The sequence below is a fragment of the Lissotriton vulgaris genome, chromosome 5 (genome assembly GCF_964263255.1).
Source record: "Lissotriton vulgaris chromosome 5, aLisVul1.2, whole genome shotgun sequence".
NCBI classification, from domain to species: Eukaryota; Metazoa; Chordata; class Amphibia; order Caudata; family Salamandridae; genus Lissotriton; species Lissotriton vulgaris.
Window position 1 is genome coordinate 570,953,850 of NC_141693.1, and position 17,524 is coordinate 570,971,373.

The window sequence follows — 17,524 nt, forward strand, 5'->3', positions numbered from 1 at the left end:
CTCACACCACCTTGCTACAGTGTCTGAATAACGGAGGAATATCTGGAGCTGCACTCCAATGGATTTAATCCTTTCTGACTGGGAGAAGCTTCCAAGTCCGCCAAGGTGACCACTACTCAAGAGACATAGGATTGAGCCAGGGCGTTCCCCAGGGATCGTCCCTGAGCCCAACCCTGTTTAATCTCTACATCTCTCCAGTGGCTCCGATTGCTATGAGTCATGGATTGAACATTGTGTCATACGCCGATGACACGCAGCTGGTTATCTCCCTCTTACGTGCACTCGGACTTGCTATGGACAGCTTCAGGGCGTGCATGCAAGATCTTGCTACCTGGATGTCCACCAACTGCCTTAAACTTAATGGCAACAAGACCGAGGTGCTCGTGGTGGGGGGGAATCCATCTGTTTGGTCATCGGCGTGGTGGCCCCCATGCCTAGGAGAGGCCCCCATTCCTCGCCAGGAAGTCAAAAACCTTGGCGTTTGGCTCGATGCCGACCTGTCCTTTGGACCCCAAATAGACCGAGTGGCAGGCGTCTGTTTTGGCGTTTTAAAAACCCTTCGGAAGGTCCTGGCCTTCCTTCCTAGCTCTGCTCGTAAAATGCTAGTACATGCTCTCGTGACCTCACGCCTAGACTATGGCAACCTGCTGTACCTGGGAGCCACTGGCAAGGCAATGAACCGCCTCCAGGTATTACAGAACGCTGCCGCCCGCCTTGTCTTAAAAATCCCAAAAAGATCGGACTCCAAAGCTGCCTTGCAGACCCTCCACTGGTTGCCAGTGAGAAGCAGAGTGGAATTCAAAGCCCTCTGTACCTGTCACCGCATTCTTGCTAACAAAGCGCCAAAACCTTTAAAGAACCTAGTTACCAAGTATGTACCATCTCGAACTCTGTGCTCCTCAAACGGAGGCCTACTTGAGGTACCTAGGGTAAAAAGGGCCCGCATGGGAGGGCGCTCGTTTCGACATCTGATTGCAAAGAGTTGGAACGCCCTGCCTACCTATCTCCGCCTAGACCCATCTGAATCTAGCTTCCGGAAGAACCTAAAGACTTACCTGTTTGCAAGATAACAGAGCCCTCTTTTCTTCTGCTTGGAGGTTTCTTCTCAGTCTTAGCGCGGGGACACGCTTTTAGCGTAACCAGGCGCTCTACAAGCTTCCCTATTATTATTATTAAGACAGATGGTGACACCCTGGATATCACCTCATGAATTGGGAAAATGACCTCCAGTATAGAGAGCCTAAGGCTTCTAAGCATTAGACAATATGTGTGATGGTGGTCCCTCAGCGCTACCAGGCCTTCCTACTGGGACTAACTCCTGATATACTGATTGCCGTCCATCTGGGTCAGAACAAAAACTTTGCAAGTTTATCAGCCACTTCTTTTTGCCCCAGATGAAGACAGCCTCAGATACATTCTGCAGGACATGCCCCACCTGCCAGTCCAGTAGGAAAACAGGGAAGAAGCTCAAGGCTCCCCTGGTTTCATTAGTTGTCATTGTTACTGCCCTATGAAGGATGGGTATTGATATTTTTAGACCCTTGGTCCCCAAAACTGCCTTACCCAAACCAGCTTAACCTGGTTTTGATGGACCATGCCACCAGTTACTAAGTGGCTTGTGCCCAGATGGAATTATTACCCAAGTGGGGGTCACCAAGGAAGTGGTGCCTGGCAGAGGTCACCAACTGCATGCCTGCATATATGAAGTCAACGTGGGATGAGTGTGGGGTAACCTAAAATTTCTCTACCACTTATCACCCTCAGATCAATGGGCTTGTTGAGGGGCATGCTTATGGACCTACCTCAGCCTTTATGGCAGAAATGGGATGTTGTCTTACCATGCCTGCTTTTTGCCTACAGGAAGGTACCACAGAAGGTGGAGGTACCACAGAAGATAGTTGGATTTAGTCCTTTTGAGCTCCTGTATGGTCACTCTGTTAGGGGGCTTCTTTGTTTGGTAAAGGAGGGGTGGAAGCAAACTCACAAGAAACCCACCCAAGATGTGATTAGTTGCATGCTAGCCCTCAGAAACCAGGTGCAAAGATTCTGAAAGAAGGCTTCTGAGAACTTAGAAGCCAGCCAGGAATTCATGAAATTCTGGTACCACCAGAAGGCCCCTCTAGTAGAGTTTCAGCCTGGCTAGAAAGTGTGGGTAATGGAGCCAGTGGAGTTCAGGGCCCCCCTAACAGTGCCTTATAAGCAGAAGGTGAGAAAGGGGGCGGTCACCTACTTAGTGGGCCTCCAGACTCCCTAAAACACCATAAGTGTACTCCAAGTAAACCACCTAAATGCCTACTATGAGAGGTATGAGTTCACCATGCTTCTGGTGATAAATAATGGGATGTAGGATAAGAGTGAACCTCTCCCTGACCTCCTACCCTTCTATGAGCATGATGGGTCAATAGAGGGTCCAGCCTCTCCTCTACCCTGACCCTGGAGCAGCATAGGGACTGTCACCAGTTATTTGAACAGTTTGTCTACATGTTCTCCCTTGCTCTTGAGGTTACACATTTGTGTAACCATGACATTGACACTGAAAACTGTATGCCTGTGAAGAAATAAATCTACAGGTTATCAGACAAAGAAAGGGCTAACATCAATGAGGAAGTCTCCAAAATTCTTGAGCTGGAAGTTATTGAGTCCTCCAATAGTTCCTGGTCCAGTAAAGTGTTGCTAGTATTCAATGCCTCACACCTAATCCCCTCAGCTCATTGACAGGTTGGAAGCACCCATGTTGCTGAGCACTTTTGACCTCACTTCAGGATACAAGCAGATTGCCTCGACTGATGAGAGGTCAGCATTCTTTACCCTAGAGGGCCACTTCCAATTCCGGGTAATACCCATTGGGTTAAATAATGCCCCAGCGCCTTCCTGAGGTTGGTAAACAAGGTCCTGGCTGGGATGGAGTCCTTCAGTGCTGCTTACTTGGAAGACATAGCTGTCTACATTAGCAGTTGGAAGGTCCACCTGTTTCACCTCCTGGAGTTACTTCAGGCTTTGCAACAGGCAGGCCTGACTATGAAGGCCAGCAAGTGCCAGACAGGGAACCTTGTGGGTGGGGGCAAGGTGCAGCCCCTGCAGGTCAAAATAGATACTATCCTGGCCTGAGAACTCCCACAAAATCCAGTCTGAAGAGACGGCTTTCCTAGGCCTGACTGGATATTACAGGAGGTTTGGTAAGGACTATTGCATCATTGTTGCCTCCTTAACTGGGTTGACTTCTAAGAAGCAGCCCAAGAAGGTGATCTAGACAAAGGACTGCCAGAAAGCCTTGGTAACCTCAAGGGGGGCATGGGTAGAGCACCTCTACTCAAGGCCCTTTACTTCTCACAGGAATATAAAGTGCAGTACGAAGGGCAGACTGATGCTTCTGAGGAAGGCATAGGGGGTGCATTGTCACAGTTAAATGAGGAGTGCCTCGACCAACCTGTAGCCTTTATCAGGAGGAGGTTGCTTCCCAGGGATCAGAGGTGGAGTGCTATTGAGGAAAAGGATGTTGCTGTAGTCTGTGCACTGGACAAACCATACCTGTTTTGGACTCACTTCTGAGTTCAGACAAACCATAGACCCCTCAAATGGCTCCTGACAATGAGGGGTGAGAATCCCAAACTGTTGAGATGGTCAATCTTGAACACTGCCCCTGGTCAGACCACTCCAATACTGATGATCTTTCCAGGTTCTTCCGACTTGGTGATGGGAATTTCTAAAAGGTTGGGTAGTTCTCTCCACTTTCAGCAGTTGGGTACATGCTAGACTTGTCAGCCTTAGGATTGTTTTCACCCAACTGTGCTGCCTTCTCTCATTCTGTTTTGATGAATTTGTTTTTGTTGGCCTTTTGACTCTGTGCACTTTACCACTGCTAACTAGTGCTAAAGTGCTTGTGCTCACTCCCTAAAACATGGTAACATTAGCTTCTGCTAGTTGGCATATTTAATTTATGTATAGGTCCCTTATAAAGTTGTATACCATAGACCCAGGTCCTGTAAATTAAATGCTACTGGTGGGGCTGCAGCACTTATTGTGTCCCTCTCCTACATAGCCCCTTAAAACCTGTCCCAGACTTTGCATTGCAGCTCATCTGGACTCCTGCTTCACAGCTTCTGATTGGTGACATTGACAGCACTAACCAAGCGCAAAGTATCTTGTCGCAGGCCCACACATCGCAGATCCTATTTGACGGAACCTCGCAGCAGTGCGGTGCAGGCCGATGGAGATTTCACTCTTGATTCCCAGGATTCAAGGTCCTGTCTGAGCAAAACAAACTTGGTCCTGTAACAGGCCTGTATTCCATTGTGGTTGGCCTGAACTTGTGAGTCAGTCACGGTCCAGCACTAGATAACCATAACTTTAACTATTTCTTCGAGGCAATATTTCCTCAAATATATTAAAAATCCTATATCTATGGTTCTACTAGTTGGATGTTTTTCATTTTGGTGTCATTATATTTATTACATTTAGGTCCATTTTCTAAATTGGTGTGGGATTTTTTTATATGTGATGTTCTCACTTTATTACTGTTTGTGGGCTGCATAAATTCTTTACACATTGTCTCTAAGATATGCCTGACTTCTGTTGGGCCAAACAACCAGAGAGTTAAGCACAGGTTTAATTTAGGACTTTTTGTTGTTCACACTGACAGGGATTGTGGTTGTTGTTTGAGTAGGAATTTCTCACATCATCAAGTTCTGAAATGAAACCTAATGAGAAGCTAAAAAAATACATATTTGTAATTTCAGACTTCTGAGTCACAGACACCCCACTCATATCATAGACAGTCCATTACTGAACAACAGTAACCAGTTAATAAAGCTAAACTATGGATAATGTCATGCTCTGGGACATAAAGGAACGGTACTTAACTGTGCAGACAGTATCACACCATTTGAAAGACAGTGTTTTCAAACGTTATGGGCCAGATGATACCATGCTTTAATGGTCTTCCCCTTTCAATTCCATTGCTTATTGCTAAAAATGTATATATTTGATCAATTCAACATAAACATCCCACAGTTTTTCCATAAAATCAGTGCATGTCTGATTCGGCGAATGGGATGGGTAAAGTTGCCTCCAAAGGAGTTTGTTTTGATATATCAATTCAATGACTTATGTAAATTAATTTACTACAGGTAACTTAATTGTCCTGAACCAAGTTGATTAAAAATCAAATGTATACATATATAACAACACTAAATAGACGTAACAATCCAGGCTATCCCTTTAAGGTAAACATCCTGCCTTATCCAGGCAGCGAGCGGTTCAAGGAAAAGTGTGAATAGGAGGGGAGAGAGAGGGCAGCCTTGTCTAGTCCCTCTCTCAAGGGTGAAGACCTCAGACACCTTATTGTTTACCAACACCTGAGCCAGTGGTTCAGTGTAGAGGAGACGGATCCACGATATAAAATTCGGCCCGAAGCCCAATTTACGAAGTACTGCGATCATGTAGGGCCATTCTAAGGTGTCATATGCCATGGTGGCATCGAGAGAGACCACCACCACATCTTCTTGCAACCTATGGCGTTGCCCGACTACCCTGTTAAGGCGTTGAATGTTAAGTGCGGTGTTGCGCTGGGGCATGAACCCTTATTGATCCGGGTGGACCAGGGTAGGCAGGACCGATTGAAGTCGATTTGCAAGCCTTTTGGCTAAAGTTTTGGGCTCCGCGTTAAGCAGCGAGATTGGTCTATATGAGGCACAGGACTTTCTAGGTTTCCCTTCCTTAGGTATTGCCACTATAGTTGCTAGACGTTGGTCTTGTGGCAACAGTACCGCCTCTTTGCTTTTTTCGAACATGTGTTTTAGGTGTTTACTGAGGGCATCTGGCTTTAGCTTGTAGAGCTCTATTGGGAGGCCGTTGGGTCCTAGGGCTTTGCCCGGGCGGAGGTCGACTATAGCATGTTGAAGCTCAGAGACATCGAGTGGGCTCTCAAGGGCTTCTCGGTCTTCATCCGATAGGCAAGGCATTTGGATATCTGTCAGGAGGGCTACCGAGTCCTCCTCTGGGTGGTCCGACTCCCGGCTATAAACCTGTTTATAGTGTCGTGCAAATTCAGTCACTATCTCCCGGTTCAGTTACAACAGTCCCTGAGGCCGTTTGTATTTCTGACACTACTTTATGGCCTGTTGTTTTTAATCGAGCCATGCTATAAGTTTCCCAGCTTTGTCGCCCTGGTCATATAGCCTACCCATCTTGTGTCTAGCTACTGTTTGGGCTTCCTGCGTAACTAGTTCCCTATATTCTGTTGTTTTGAGCTGCAGTCTATGTTGTACGTCTGTGGCCCCATTTTCACGCGCTTCCCTCTCCACCACTGCAAGATCTGCTTCCACTGTGGCAACCTGCTTTTCTTTATCTTTCCGCATGCCTGAGATGGCCGATAATGCCTCCCCCCTGATCACGGTTTTAAAGGCCTCCCACAGGGTAACGGGGGAGTTCACCGACCCTACATTATTGTCGAAGTATAGGGTAATTGACTTAGATAGCTTCCTCCTAGTCTCCTCATTCTTTAAATGCCAAGCGTTTATTGGTGCGACGCAGCCCTCACGTCGAGTCCCGAACGTTATATGTGTAAAGACCGGCGAGTGGTCAGATATGCCACAGGTTAGGTGTGTTGCTTCTTGTACTGCTGTGTCGTGTTGTAGTAGAGTGAGGATATAGTCAAGGTGGGAGAACAAGCGATGTGGCCCGGAAAAGAAGGTGAAGTGACTATCGGCTGGGTGTAGCAGCCGCCAGACGTCTGTGAGCCCGAAGTCCTCCAAGAAGTCCGCCAGCCATTTCTGCCCCTATGGTATGTCTCTGGGAGGATTTCTGTCCAGGGTCCCTAACACTACAGCGTTATAGTCTCCTCCCATTACCAATTGACCGTTGGGGAGGGAGAGTAGCAGTTTGCCCAGGTCTGTGTATGCTTGAGTTTGGAGGCCAGGTGGGATGTATACAGAGAGCAGGTTCAGGTGGTAACCTTCCCATCTTCCGGACACTACTGCAAAGTGGCCTTGCGGGTCTGACTCAGTGTGGTCTATGTGAAGGGGCAGTGAGCGACGCAACAAGATCCCTATGCCCCTAGAGCCTGAGGTGAAGCCAGAGTGAGCTGCAAGGGTGTATCGCCACCTGTTGAAGGCCTGACATGTATTCCCCATGAGATGTGTTTCTGGCAGCAGGACTGCGTCCGGCTGGTACCGTTTAATGAATTGCAGGACTATGATGCGCTTGAGTCTATCTCCTAGCCCATTGACATTCCAGCTCAGAACTTTGAGACTCTTTTTCCATCTCCTAGCCATAACCGTTGCTGTGTGAAATGACTTGTACCTGTATTCTGGTGCCCGGGTCGACTCTGACGCTACGAACTATACATGACCGTAAAACCTTCCCAACTCCCCTACCCTCCCAGCTACCCCCTCCAACATTCATATTTAATACAAACATTGATCTTTACAGCAGGTATGAAACCTCCCTTTTCCTTCCCCCCAACGTCGTGTAGTTTACCCTCCCTCCCCTCTAAAACAGACCCCCTCACCCTGCTCCCTGCTCTGTGGGTTCTCAAACTACCCACCACCCCAATTAGCAGAGCGTTTGTCGCCCAACCCCGCCCCGGAGAGAGAGGCAAGCCCCCTCCGAGGAATCTTCATGTGGGAAAACGTGGGCCGGCCCCCTCCTCGGCCACCATTCCCGTGTTGCCCCATTACGTTAATTCCTCAGGTCTGCAGTACAGGTAAATACTGGTAGGAAGTCTCAGAGTCCCAGGTCAGACATGTATGTTACCCAGCTTCATCAGCCCCAACATTCTAAAGACTGCATTATACGTTACTGTTCGAAGAGTCGTGGCGCCAATGACTGTGTCTTCATCGCGCTGTATTGTCCCGGGTCGAGTCCCAACGGGGACTGTTCGACATGGAACGCCAAGATCGCTGGCTCTGCTCTTCTCCTTCCAATCTCCCCATCGCCGAATCAGGGGAGGAAGCCCTGGTTTCCCTCCAGTTGTTGCCATCTCACCCTGCCTGTGCCTCCGGTGCCGTAGTGTCCAACCACTCCTGGACTGCTGTTGGAGATGTGAAGAAGAGGGATTTACCTCCTGATAATATTTTCAGCTTAGCTGGGAAAAACATAATGTATTTGAATCCTCGTTCACGAAGCGTCGCCTTGACCCCCTGGAAGGAGCGTCGGTCCTGCTGGACTTGCAGTGTGAAGTCAGGGAAGAATCGGACTGTAGCCCTTTCTTATTGCAGGTCTCCCTGTTGTCTGGCGACCTGGAGGATTGCATCGCGGTCCCTATAATTGTGCACTTTAACGATGATTGTTCTCGGTGTGGCCCCTGGTTCGGGGTTTAGGGATCGGGGCTCAGTGGGCCCGTTCGATGGTGAAGATCTTCGATAGTCTCTTGGGCTTTAGGTGGCGGAGGATTAGGTCTTCCAGAAACAGCTCTGTGCTGTCCCCCTCTAATCCTACCGGTACACCTACCACGCAAATGTTGCTCCTCCTGGCCCTCCCTTCCGGGTCCTCGATCTTCAAAGCCATTTGTCGGTGTTGGTGAAGGAGCTTGTTTACCCTGCCCTCCAGCCGTTTTTCGGAGGCCTGTAACGCCTTGATGTCCCCTTCGTTGGTCTTGGACCGCTCAGTGGTTTTTCCCAGGTTTTCGCGTAACAAATTTATCTCGATAGAGATCTTGTCCATTTTTGTCTCAGGTTGGTGCCGAGGGTCTGGATTGCGGTCATTATGGAATTCAGGGAGGGTTCCGCCTGATCCTTACCGTCCTTCGCCGCCCCACCGGATTGCGGTTGTGTTCTTGCCACTGCGTATTGGTCCAGCTTGTTGGTTTGGGTCACCGTTCCTCCTTTGGGCCGCATGGCAGAGCAGGGCGCTCTGGTGTCAGGCGTTCACGCCTCCTGTTGGGGATAGTAGCAGTCTGGGGGCCCGTGCCGGGTCAAGATCCTATCTGAAGGGTGACTGCCGTCGCCACGTGTCTCTCACAGGGTATCAGTTCGGGCCTAGGCCCACCCACTGAAGTCCCGTAGTGCCCTGGTCTGTATTCCACGCAGTTAAGCCACCCAAAGGTCGAGAGGCCCGAGCCCCAGGTATCCAGTCATGCCTACTAGCGTTTCGGGCCCTCGTCCTCCACTTGGTATCGCCGCTTCCGCCCTGTGCCACCAGCGGACCCTCCGGGATTCTACTTGCCTTGTGTCCCGCAGGACGCCTCGCCGTTAAGTGTCAGGGCGTATGGGAACTAAACAACCCAGGGGCTCATTACATAGCGGCCTGTCCGTAACTCACATGGCCACCTCGTGGGGACGGCGCCGGGTCTCGGTTCTACGCTCGGATCAGCAGGCTCCCCCACAGCTGTATGTGCCCATTCTTAGCACGTCGCCTTCTCCATACGAGGCCGCGATCTCAGCGCGGCACTCCCGTTGCAGCAACCCCTTACGTCACACAGGCCTCGCTCGCGATGCAGGCCGCAGACATGGGCCTCGATTTGGGCTGCTGGCGGCATTCGGGCTCTGGACCTCCACCCCAGGCAGGCCGCCGAAGCTCCGGTCACTGCGTTTCGCTCCTGGTGGGTCCCGGGGATCCGCTCCAAGAGCGACTTTGTAGTATCTTGCCTGAGGAAGCTCACTCCAGCAAGGATAGAGGGGTCGGATTTTATGGGGACAGCGACGGTCCCGACGGAGCTCGGACTTTAGGTGGCCATTTTAGACGGCGCCTGGCCACCCCCCCTCCCCCGATACGGTTTTTTAAAAACAAAAAAATGTATTGGCATTTCAACAAGCTTGACTGTTTACACAACATTATAGAACAATGCAGCTATTATTCTTTAATATAGGACCATAGAGTCTTCACACATCAAACTTCAATTCCAATTGTATACACAGTAGTGCCGTTTACATCAACAGGTAGTCAGTTGAAGTAGCATTCATTGTTCACCAATAGTCAGAATAAACATTTGAGTGGAAAGTATATTTTCAAAAATAAACTCTCCCCACCCGCTCCAACCCTGTGCTTCCATACTCAGATTTCTCAACCAATACATAGGAGAAAGGGTTGCTGGGGGAATTACCTATGGACCAACTGACGGAGACAGGTATATCGTGGGAGATGGATATGTCAGATATCGGGGTATTTAAGTCACACGGGGTGTCCCTTCTAAACCCAACCAGGGTTTGCTTGGTTTGCTCCCAAAAATGCCAAGAAGAAGCTAAGCACATTCCCGGTGCTGGGGCTTATAGTGGCTAAGAGGACTATTGCGATTAGTTGATTGAGCGCTACACCCCCAAGGATTTTGGCTCAGAGAAATGACTCAGTGGAGTGGGTGGGAGCCCATATGTGACGGAGGAGACAGTATGAAAGGGTAGCAGGTGATCTGCTTTCCAGGAGAACAAAGGCACAGACCTTGGCAGCACTCTTAGAGGATACCACATTAGACTGAGTGCATGTTACCTGAAGCTATTCAGTCTGGGATTGAAAAACGAGGCACTGCCCAGTGACAGATGAGCCCAAAAGCCACAGACGCAATACTAACCCTATTGATCGGGTCATATACGGTATGATCTGTGACTGCACCGGGCTCTATCGGGAACAGGGAGCTGATTACGTTTAAAAGGCTCATATCTTTATATTTCGCAAACGCTGGGGTTTGACGAGACCCTGCCTGGGAAGGAAGGCGGCTTTAGACTGCGTGAATCCCTGGCAACGGCCTCTCACTGAAGCTTTTTTGAGGTGGTCAGCCCAGATGAGCACACCAATCCTCCCAGGTCTGGCAGCTCCCTGTGCTGTGTAAGGAAGGTGGCTGTGGCTAGTGCCCAGTCCTAGGCGTCCACCCTGGCATTATCAACTTCTGATCTTGATCTTGATCTTGTGGGTGCAATCTATAAGGCTAATAGGCCTATAATTTGCATGGCTGTTTTTTGGTGTTTTTTTGTGAAGAGAGACTATTAATGAACCCGCCATGTTGCTGGGATTTCTTCTCCGTGAAAAACGACATTTGTTAAGGGGAAACAACCTTTACAACGCAGTCATTACATCGCAACATCCTTTACATTGCATGTCATTACAAGGCAGCCATTACATTGCGTGTCACTACAGCGCATGTCATTACAATGCATGTAACTACAACGCAGGCATTACATCGCAAGTCATTACAACGCATACCATTACAACGCATAGTACCCTTACACTATCCGACACTTACCCAACTGTTGCACTCACTGGAGTTAGAATAGTACATTTTACCCCAACACTATCCAACACTTACACTACTGTTGCACTCACTGGAGTTAGAATAGTACATTCTACCCCAACACTATCCAACACTTACCCTACTGTTGCACTCACTGGAGTTAGAATAGTAATTATTACCCCTATACTATCGAACACTTACCTTAAATGCAATTTGATGTTATATATTGTAATGGTATGTGTTGTAAAGGTATAATGCGATGTAATAGAATGCGTTGGAAAGGTAGTTTCTGAAAATGCGATGCAGTGGCATGCTATGTAAAAGAATGAGCTGTAAAGGATGTTGCGATGTAAAAACTGTGTTGTAAAGGCATGCATTGTAAATGTATGCATGGTAAGGTCATACATTCTTTGTTAACATATTCAAGTAGGGGACCCAGATGTTATGCTCCAAGTGGAATAAATCCACAGGGATAATGTCCGGGCCCAGGCTTTCTCATTTTTCATATGAAGGAAGACATCTCTGCTTTCATCCATGGTAAAAGTTAATGGGTGATCTCCCCTGGCATTTGAGAAGCAGGAGCCGGAGAAATGGACAATGTAGAAGCACTACTTGAAGGAGGGCCTAAGCAACCATTTACACCCTTGCTGTATAGGGTTTTAAAGTGCTTGACCCAGCATTTTGCTGGGATGTGCCTCCAGAAGGAAGTACTCATGGAGGTGGGGTTCACAAGGACTTTTTATACCTCTCCAGTAGGGGACAAACCTCCTTACCAGCGACAGGTGCCAGTAAATGGGGAACCTAGATATACATTGGTGTATACGGGGTGCTTACAGAGTGTCATGCTACTACCTCAAGCTGTCCCAGGAGGGGTAAAAAAAACACCACTGGAGTTGTCAATATCCAATGTGTATGTTGTGACAATAGACAAAGCCCCACCACTGAAGAACACATACAACATCACCCATCAATTCCAGTGGTCCCACTATATGTAGGATTGATCCCAGATTACCTGAACCTCTTGTTATAGGGAATGACTCATATGACTAGTTTGATTCAGGAAACCTGGAAAGCAGGAGAGGAGTGAAGGAAACTAGATCCCTTTTCCCACATGCGGGATAAAGGGAAACCCTGAAAAAGGAGAAGGCAGAGAAGGGAAGAAAAAAGAGACGGGCCCGAGTTGCTTTAATAACCCCTAGGGAAGATAGCCTTTGGGAGCATGATAGAAACTTTCATGCAGGCAAAAGGGAGGATCCCACCCTACGAGAAGCTTCGAACAGAGCCAGTCCAACCGAAGACCCAAATCAAGTAGGTACCCAATTGTTTTTGCAAAATGGACTGCTGTATCAAAAGAGAGGACCGACTCTGCCGTCACAGCTCCTAGTGCTCCAGCCATTTAGAGAGACAATGTTATTTCTTGCTCCAGTCATCTTTTATGTAGACATTTTGGAGGGAAAAAGACAGCATAACAGTACTAGAGAAGTTTGTTTGGCTCGAGGTGTATCAACAAGTTAGCAGATATTGAAAGGAATGTCCTATTTGCCCAAATAAATAGTAGATCCTTACCCATGCATGTGCCTTTGAGACCCTTACGGATAATAGAAGAGTGCTTCTCGATGGTGGGAGTGGACTTAATTGGGTCTGTTCTTCCCTCACGTAACGGACATTGTTACGTATTGGTATTAATAGATTACGTCACACGTTTTTCCAGAGGCCGTAGCTTTAAGACAACTGAATACCTCACAGATAGCCAAAGGCATGATTGCTATTTTTTCTCGGGTGGGGTTTTGCCGAGAAATCATAACTGATCAAGGGACACCATTCACTTCTAAATGAATTAAACAAGTTTGCCAGCAATTGAATATCAAATGAATACGCACTGCGACCTACCGCCCTCAGACCGACGGATTAGTGGAACGACACAAAGCCACCCTCGAAACCACCTTAGAAAAGCTGCTAGAGCTAGAAACCCGAAAATGAGAAGACATGCTATCCGTAGCTTTATTTGACATCTGATGTAGGCAACAAAAAAGGACAGGGTATTCTTCCTTTGAGTTGCTCTATGGTAGGCAGCCCTATACCCTACTGGATATGGCCAGGGAGGAATGAGAGGAGGAAAAGGTATGGCAAAACCACTTCTCAACTATGTGGTCATCTCAAAATCCCATTTGAATCAAATCTATGACATCGTAAAGAAACACCTAGAACAGGCCTAAAACTCCCAGAAGAGTCAGTACGATAAAAAGGCTAAAGAGCGAAACCTGGAGGTGGGGGATTTAGCACTATTAATGGTGCCATCTTCTGACCATAAATTATTAGGCCAATGGAAGGGTCTTTTTATTTTTAAAGAAAGGGTGATCCCAGTCACTTACTGCCTTGAAATGGATCCCAAGAAGAAAAACCACACACAATTCTTCCATATCAATTTGCTAAAAAATGGGAGGGAGTGAGACCTGATTTTTTGGGGGAAAGAGGCAGTACCCGTACCATTATATGAGCAAAGTATAGAGCCGGAATTGTTCGTCCAAAAAAAACAAGAATTAATTATGCATCTACGACCTCTCTAGGATGTATTCTCTTTGACCCCTGGAAGGACAACCTTATGGAGCACATGATTCATACCCTTTCAGGGAAAAATATAAAATTATGTTCCTACTGCATACCAGAATCTAGAAGAGAATCCATCAAGAATGAAATACAACAAATACTGAAAATGGGTGTGATAGAACCATCCACTAGCGAGTGGAATTCACCCATTGTACTTGCCCCTAATCCAGATGGATCTATCCAGTTTTGTATCGACTTTAGAGAAGTCAATAAGGTTTCACAATTTGATTTATACCCTCTTACATGTGCTCCCTTTCTGGTTGCATGGAGCCCCTGCTATATTTCAAAGGTTCATGAATTTAGTTCTCAAACCCTGTGAGCCATTCGCAGCAGCTTACATTGACAACATCATCATCCATAGTTCCTCCTCAGACCACTATCTGATTCACTTAGAGAAGGTACTATAAACCCTGAAATAGAGCAGCCTAACCAATAATCCATCCAAAAGTCGTCTGGCGGCTAAATCCGTAAAATATTTAGGAAACCTTTTAGGGAAGGGCTGCATTAAACCCCAAGAGGAAAAAGTAGCGGCTATCTCTTGATTACCCTGCCCAAAAACTAGAAAAGGTCTTTGGGCTTTTCTAGGTATACTGGGATATTGTAGAAGGTTTATCCCTATTCTTCTCAAATAGCTGCCCCCGATACCGACCTGTTGAAGAAAAAAAACAGACAGAACGGGAGCTTCGGCAACCATCTTCCTCTTCTTTGCAGGCTTTCCACCAATTGAAGTAAATCCTTCTTTCAAAACATGTGTTGCTCAGTCCTGATTATAACAAATATTTCATACTACAAACAGACACTTTGAATATGGACTAGGGGACAAATTATTCCAGATGGACACGCAAGGACAAAAAAAGCCTATCATGTACATTAGTCGCAAATTGTTTCCAAGGAATACAAAGTATGCAGTAATAGAGAAAGAAGCCCTTGCCATCAAATGGGCCATCAAGTCCTTAAGATATTGCCTGGAAGGTAGGGAATTTAGCCTGTATACAGACCGGTAACAAGACAAAATATCGAATAAAATATAGAATTACCAAAATATCGAAGTCAAAATATAGAATGGACAAAATATCGAATAGACAGAATATAGTGGTGAAAAATATCAAATTGATGGTAAGTAATTTAATATCAAATAGTAATTTTATCCCTACGCTATCCAACGCTTTCCCTACTGCTGCACTCTCTGGTGTGGGAATAGTAATTTTTAACCCTACACTATCCAACGCTTTCCCTACTGTTGCACTCTCTGGAGTGGGAATAGTAATTTTTACCCCTACACTATCCAATGCTTTCCCTACTGTTGCACTCTCTGGAGTGAGAATAGTAATTTTTGCCCCTACGCTATCCAACACTTTCCTTACTGTTGTACTCACTGGAGTGGTAATAGTAAATGTTACATTTATTATTCCATTACATTTAAATTACTTTTAAGACATTTAAAAAAATTCAATATTTTGACTAACTATATTTTTCAAAACTCTATTTTTGATTCGATATTTTTGTACTTACCTGTTTGTAGATAGGAATTTGATATTTTTTGGACGTTTCTCCCTGCCTGGATGCCCTGCTGATCTATTGTGCTTTCTAGCTCGGGGTCGAGAGATTGTAATCTACGGCCGATGAACAAACCTCTTGCATCTTTGCCTTTGAAGTGTGATGTTCCGGTGGCCTAGCATTTATTGTCGCTGCCTGACACACTTGATCTTTGCCCCGCGGCGCTAACCGGGCAATGGCTTCTGCTCAGTTCGACGGCTGTCTTGACTGTGCTCTGTAAACGCCGTAGTGCCGCCAAAAGGGCAGACAAAAAACCTGCCTCGGATCGCCTCAAAGGCCAGCTCTTCGCTGCCTCAGCCCCCATCTGTGCAGACGGCACCTCCATCTGCCGATAATGTTAAAAAAGGATAGCCAGATAACCCGCCCGGCAAAATTCTTAAAAATACCAAGTCCGTTCAAGTGCCGGTAATGTTTCAATCCCGGGCAAGCAGCACCAATAAAACGCTTCAGAGCCCTCAGAGTCCGGGAGTTGTGAAATCTCGTCATTCCTCTACTGCTCCCCCCAAGGCTTGCACGGCGGTAACTGGTAAGATAGATAGTGCCTCAATGCTGCCTTTTCCAACAGTTTTGCCCAGTATTATTTATAGGGGATTGGCAGGTAACACAAATGGGCAACCAGAGGTGGGCGTGCTCGGTGCTAATACTTCTGGGACTCTGACCTGCACAGAATCTTTAATGGACTTAACTGTACAACCCAGTGGTCTTCTGGGAGTTGTAGTCCCTATAGATCATGTGCCCAAATACAAGCAGCAGCAGCTCTTTATTCGGCGCCCTCTCTATCTCTTCCAAACGATCATCCACATGTAGAGGCTATGCAAGCTCCCCTACCACCTGCCTCAATAAATACTGATGGCGACACAGATGGAGACAATTTTTTTTCCTTATCTGAACATACTGGCTCCTCTGTTGATGATAATGGGTTGGATAAACAACTTTCTGGCCAATCGGCCAATAGACCCTGTGCTATTTTAATTTGTATGCATAACTTCTTAGCTAGAGAAAGGTTTTACGACCCAGCCAGGCCTGATAGGCAGAGAGCAGGGAAGTGCTGCCAATTTTTTGTTAGACCAGATTTTTCCCTGCCACAGTTCAACGGCGGTGGCAGCTCCATCAGCTAATTGCCCCATTTCAATCTAAAGGTGCACAGGTGTTTTTGCTTTTCCCTCTAAACTCAAAGTTATCCATCAAGGCCAAACAACATTTTTTTGAGTCTGAAATTCAGGCCAAGGCCTTTTGGATTCAATTTAGAAAGCTCTAGCTTAGGGATTATGTCTTTTCGTTTTTTCTTTTTTCTTAGCAACATTAGTGGGGACATTGCTTTCTCGCGGGGTGACAACTTGCTGGTCATTCTCTTCTTTCTTGTTTGTTCTTGGTATCTCCTCGGCATGTCCTCTAGTAGCGTTCTTTTTCTTCAGTTGGCAGCAATTCCAGGGGGGAGTCCCAGCTCTTACCAGCTCCTCCATCATTCGGACTTTGGTCCTATTGCCTAGGTTGGGAGAGGTGGCAGGTTGGGTTTGTTGATGGGTGGGTTTTAGGGTTGGGTGGGTGGGTTCTTCAGGTTGGGTTTTGGGGTGGGGTGCATAAAAAAACAGCTTGAAAAATGTTTTATTTATCATGGTACCATATTGATTATTGTTTTCGTTTTGATTCTTGTGTTCAAAAGACTTAACAGCATTGGGTAAATTGAGTATAGCCTCATCACATTTTTGTGGCTTGAATAATGAGAAGAAGAGGGCTTTATTCTCAATGGTCATCCAGGCTGTACACTTAGAGGTATTGTGCTTGCAAGAAACGCACCTGCCATTGAATAATCGAGACTATTTAAAAATTCCTGGTTTTGATTTAATAGCATGTTCTCGACAGACCTCAATGATAAGAGGGGTGGCTGGCAATATTGGTAATGCGGGGGGAAGGATTCTGTGTGAGAACCACTCAAGATAATGGGGGACTTTGGGCTAATGCCGAGCTCTTGATTAATGGCACACCTTTGACCATCTGTACTGTGTATAGCTCAAATCTGGACGACACCGCAGTTCTAAATTACCTGAATGTAGAACTGGCTTTGTGGCCCCACCCCATTTGTCTCTGGGGGGATTTTAATATTAACGTGTCAGCTGACTTTAATTTAATTGGTGGGCAAAGATATGTGGGTAAGAAACCTAATGTTTTTAAGGCCCTGCAAGCGCTGGTCCAGGAGCATTT